This window comes from Fundulus heteroclitus, unplaced genomic scaffold (assembly GCF_011125445.2).
Source record: "Fundulus heteroclitus isolate FHET01 unplaced genomic scaffold, MU-UCD_Fhet_4.1 scaffold_62, whole genome shotgun sequence".
Classification (NCBI taxonomy): Eukaryota; Metazoa; Chordata; class Actinopteri; order Cyprinodontiformes; family Fundulidae; genus Fundulus; species Fundulus heteroclitus.
The window spans coordinates 345,243-351,072 of NW_023397055.1; the positions used below are offsets into that span (position 1 = coordinate 345,243).

Consider the following 5,830-nt stretch of genomic DNA (forward strand, 5'->3'; position numbering starts at 1 on the left):
GGAGGACAACAGCTCTGCTGGATGGACTGTGAGGAGAAACACAACCAAAGAAACCAGGACTCAGTGTGGAGATGGATGGGGAGTAGCTGCTGGTTCTACCTGTACCATGAGCCACCTTCTGCAACATGACAGTGGAGTTTACTGGTGTGAGTGGAGAGAGGGAGCAGCCAGCAGCAGCAGCATCCAGCTCACTGTCACTGGTAAGATCAGACTGTGGAGTTAGTGTTGATGAAGCTGTGTGGAAATGGATGAAATGCTGTAGTTTGTCTCTGTGTTGAGGTGGATCAGTGATCCTGCAGAGTCCTGTCCTCCCTGTGATGGAGGGAGATGACGTCACTCTGAGCTGTCACACAAAGACCGCTCCCTCCAACCTCCCAGCTGCTTTCTATAAAGATGGCTCCCTCATCAGGACTGAGCCTGCAGGTCACATGACCCTCCACCATGTGACCAGCTCTGATGAAGGCCTCTACAACTGTACCATCAGGGGTTTTGGAGAGTCTCCATCCAGCAGGATCTCTGTCTCAGGTCAGGAAGTAAAAACAGAAGTCCTTCATCTCTAGAGTAAATATCTGAACTGTGGTGTTAATTTAATAAATATCTTTATTTTAGAGAATCCATCAACCACTCCTCCTCCTTACCAGTATCTTCCCTACGTGCTCCTGTCTCTTCCATTTTTCGTTGTTGTGGTTCTGCTGCTGGTTCTGGTTCTGATCGTGAGACGATGTGTTCAGAGAAAGTCTGAGGGTGAGACAGGCTTCTGGATCTAAATGCACAACTTATTTACATTTAAAACCCGTTCTGTTGGATTTTTACATGTTTTTCTGCTAGAACCTGAAACTTTGTTCTATTCTAAAAACATTCCGACTCAGTAAATTTAGATTCAGTTAATTTTTTTTCAGGTGATCCAGAGGGTGGAGAGAACAACATTACTTACAGCGACGTTAACAATTCTCATCATCGACGACAGAAAAACAGAGTTAACAAAGGTTAGATTGGGCTTATTTGCTTGTTCTCTTTGTTTTCTGTGATGTTTTCTTCTTCTTGTTTAATCAGTCAGTTGGCTGACAGGAACCAAACCTCAGAAATCTGTTTGAGTTGTCAGGTCCTGTTTGGTTGGAGCTAAAATAGTAACTAAAGAATTGAAGCTTTGGGTAAACAGGAACATCTGATGGCCTAAGTCTTCTAGCAATGTTTACAGGAACTTGATGAAATTAGACTTTCATGTTATGATTGTTATTTTTAAAAAATTCACTTATAAATGCAATTGATGTTTCAGATGCGTTCAAATCTCAACTCTATTCTGAACACATTAATGGACCGTGGGTCCATAAATGTTCTGAACATATTAATGAAATTAATTAGTTAATTTATCTATACATCACATGCAGCAAAGGTTAAAACTATTTAATTTACTCCACCCATCTATTGATAGGCTGATCGCCAACAACAACCTTTAAGATGAGATAAGATAAACTTTATTGATCTCACGGTGGAGAAATACTTCTGCCTCTCTGTCTGTGAAGTCGACCACATTTGTAGCTTCAGAGGAGAGAAGTTCAGGCTCAATCATCCTAACAGAAAACAACAGAATTTAATAAAAAGTGTTGAGAATATCATAGGATCCAGTCTGCACATGTCTTGCTATGTATGTGTGATTAAAATACCTAATTGTGTGTGCAGAAACAGGTGCGCACATTGACAGTTCACCTTGTTGCTTATGACACATTATTCTTTCAGTGTTAAGATACTAAACCTTTAGGAATTAAAGCTCTGTAGCGACTGCTTGACCTTTCTTTAGGAATTGTCAGCTGTCAAGATACCTCAGAATCGGTGGTGTGGTGAGCCCGACCATCTTCCATAATTATTCACAAATTAATAAAATAAATTGGACATTGGGGGTGTTCGGTGGAACGAGTAACATAAGAGCTCTGTAATTGTATGTTTTAACTGATTGTCGTCTCTTTACTGAAGTATATGTTTGATTGATTGTCTTTTCTTTTTTTTTTTAAGAAAAGGATCAACACTTGAGTTTAGTGAAAGGCTTGACCTTTTTAGGAATTACTAGTTATTGAAGGTCATTCTTCTCACCTTTAAAGGATATTAGCAATTTAGCTTTATGAGCACCCCCCTATCCAGACAAGCAGGGTATCACCTCATATTAACAAGTTGTTAAATCTAGAAATCTTTTCTAAACAACACAAAATCAGCTCCAAAAATGTCTTATTAGACATAGGTTAGATATTGGAGCATCTAATTCTTTGGACTGGAAGTTAATTTTTGAAAATGCACAATTTTGGACATTCCATTCAATAATTGTGGTTTATGCAAACAAGAGGATGAATCTCAGTTTTTGGACTCAATGTCCAAGATAATTTAGTTCAGACAGTTAGATTAACTTTATAGTTGAATCGACTATCAGACTTGAATAACTTCATTCAAGCATTTGAATTTATACTTTTTGTACTGCAGCTGATCATCATTAGCTGAGAAAATTTTGGAGTGAATTTCTTTTTCAAAACTCTAAAAACATCACAAGCTGTGTTTACAAAAGCCCATCCAGGGATGCTATTGCACACTCTTTAAAGTTATTTAATGTTTAATAAATAACTCTTGGTCTGTTAGGTATTGTCCGGTGAACATCAGCTCAGAAAACTGATGTTAGACAATAGTTGAAAGGGTGTCCCACTCTGGAGGGTAGTGATGGGTCCAGCAACACCGATGCGTCGGTGCATGTGTCGAGCTCATAGAGCAAAACCCGTGTCGATGCGCGTATCGATATGGGAAAGTCACGTGACCGATACTGGAACTGTTTCAAACTGACTGACGCACCAAACTGTTTCTGTTCCCTCTAAGCTGCACGCGTGTGCATTCGTGCACAGCAGCGCGCACAGCAAAGCTATGCTGCGCAGTAAATAAAATCCAAGCTGAACTGTAAACAAAATAACAGTTAATAATGGTTAATTTTTAACCATTTTGCAACTCTTGTGTGATGGTGTACCACAGTCCCGCTCTGTGAGCGCCAGGTGCTGAACGGAGCGCACCACTGATGGATGGGTTGGGCAGACGCCTTTATGGTTGGGCGGGTTGCGCTGTGCGTCTTTGTTCTGAGCGTCGTTTCAGAAAAAACGGCTAATCTACACTGAGTAGAAAGCTGCTACTCTGAGTAGTTCTTCCTCCCTTCGTCATACGCAGCATGTCCGATTTCAGAACAGATGATATCAGTCAGGTAACTAAACACAGCGCCAGATCAACCATTGAACGTGAGCATGAAAAAAAGCCAAATCACTAGTACGCAAATAACGTGATTCACCATGGCAATGACAGGAAATAAGCTTGAAAGTGCGCATGTCCTGCCAGTAGAAAATAAAATAAAAAAGCCAGTCGACAACCTCACCTTGGTAGCAGAGTTTAGCTGTTCTACACCAAGTTTTAAGTCTCCTTTATAGTTTCAGTTTATGTGTTTCAACCTACGTGTGACATTGATGATCCTATTGGGTATAATTGGTTGATCACACACCCGACTATAATAGTACAAAAACCCCGACTTTGTGCAAGTGTACCTATAAGAATTGATGATGCTTTAAAGGCAGAAGTAGTGTCATGTATTGAGATAGGTGAACCTGAATTCAACCACACACAGAGTATCGTCGTGAAGACGTTTATTGGAGATGATGAATTGTGGAGGCTGAGGCAGTAAAATGATACCAGGCTGAGCAGGTGCAGGAGGTCGGGACAGAACCGAGTAAGGCGGAGGAAACCAGGAAGCTTTGAGGAAAGGTGGCGCAGGCATTGGAGCTCAGTGGGAACCGGCAGCGTGGAGACTCGGGCACGTGGAGAGCAAGCAGGCAAACAAAGAAGGTGAAGAAGAATGAAGACGTACTGGTGTCGAAGGGCTGACTGAGGAGGGTATTTGTAGGCTGAAGGACAGGTGGGCTGAATAAACTTAGAGGAGCCAGTTGAGGTGGCTCAGGCATCTGGTCAGGATGCCTCCTGGACGCCTCCCTGGTGAGGTGTTCCAGGCACGTCCCACCGGGAGGAGGCCCAGGGGAAGACCCAGGACACGCTGGAGGGACTATGTCTCTCTGCTGGCCTGGGAACGCCTTGGGATTCCTCCTGAGGAGCTGGCCCAAGTGGCCGGGGAGAGGGACGTCTGGGCCTCCCTACTGAAGCTGCTACCCCCGCAACCCGACCCCGGATAAGCAGAAGACGATGGACGGATGTATATATATATATATATATATATATATATATATATATATATATATAGGTGTTGAGGGGATCCGCTTTGGTGGCCTTAGGATTGCGTCTCTGCTATTCGCGGATGACGTGGTCCTATTGGCTTCATCAGGGCGTGATCTACAGCTCTCACTGGAGCGGTTCACAGCCGAGTGCGAAGCGGCCGGGATGAGAATCAGTGCCTCCAAATCCGAGACCATGGTCTTGAACCGGAAAAGGGTAGAGTGCCTTCTCCGGGTTGGGGAGGATGTCCTGCCCCTAGTGGAGGAGTTCAAGTATCTTGGGGTCTTGTTCACGAATGAGGGGAAGATGGAGCGGGAGATCGACAGGCGGATTGGTGCAGCGTCTGCTGTGAAGCGGGCGCTGTACCGATCCGTTGTGGTGAAGAGAGAGCTGAGCCAAAAGGCGAAGCTCTCGATTTACCGGTCGATCTACGTTCCTACCCTCATCTATGGTCACGAGGTTTTGGTCGTGACCGAAAGAACGAGATCCCGGATACAAGCGGCTGAAATGAGTTTTCTCCGTAGTGTGTCTGGGCTCTCCCTTAGAGATAGGGTGAGGAGCTCAGTCATCCGGGGAGGACTCAGAGTAGAGCCGCTGCTCCTCCACGTCCAGAGGAGCCAGTTGAGGTGGCTCGGGCATCTGGTCAGGATGCCTCCTGGACGCCTCCCTGGAGAGGTGTTCCGGGCACGTCCCACCGGGAGGAGGCCCAGGGGAAGACCCAGGACACGCTGGAGGGACTATGTCTCCCGGCTGGCCTGGGAACGCCTTGGGATTCCTCCTGAGGAGCTGGGCCAAGTGGCTGGGGAGAGGGACGTCTGGGCCTCCCTACTGAAGCTGCTACCCCCGCGACCCGACCTGGATAAGCAGAAGAAGACGGACGGACGGAGTCTTCTGGTTTCAGGAAGGTAAGAAACAGAGTGTCTATATATATATATATATATATATATATATATATATATATATATATATATATATATATATATATATATATGTATATATATATGTATATGTATATGTATATATATATATATATATATATATATATATATATATATATATATATATATATGTATGTATGTTCAAGGCCTGCTCCTCTGCTGCCATGATCAAAGCTTCAGTGCTGTCCTTCAGTCCAGCGATGAAAACCATGTTCCCAGAGCGCTATTCCGACGATTTGTTTGGCCAAAGCAAAAACGAGCAGATCTTGTTGATCTCTGGAAGATAATGTAGTTTCCAGTTGAATCAAAAACTAATTAACGTTGATTTTAAAGTCAAGACCTCCCTGATTGGGTGCAGGGGAAAAGTGATACAGCAAAGCCAATTTATGAAACATGTCATTTCAAGGCACTTTACAAAGTCAAATTCAATCAGATTATATAGATTGGGTCAGATTATACAGATTGGTCAAAAATGTCCTATATAAGGGAACCAGTTGATTGCATCAAAGTCCCGACAAGCAGCATTCACTCCTGGGGAAGCGTAGAGACACAGGGAGAGTCGTCTGCATTGTCCATGGCTTTGCAGCAATCCCTCATACTGAGCAAGCATGAAGCGACAGGGGAAAGAAAAACTCCCCATTAACGGAAAGGAA

At 43.9% G+C, this 5,830-nt stretch overlaps 1 long non-coding RNA gene across 1 annotated transcript; it reads left to right on the forward strand.

Annotated features, from left to right (window-relative positions):
• Positions 1 to 491: 491 nt before the first annotated feature.
• LOC110367771 lies at positions 492 to 973 on the forward strand. Its single transcript, XR_004929981.1, has 3 exons — positions 492 to 525; positions 610 to 744; positions 900 to 973. It is a non-coding gene; the product is annotated as an uncharacterized LOC110367771 (long non-coding RNA).
• The last annotated feature ends 4,857 nt before the right edge of the window (positions 974 to 5,830 follow it).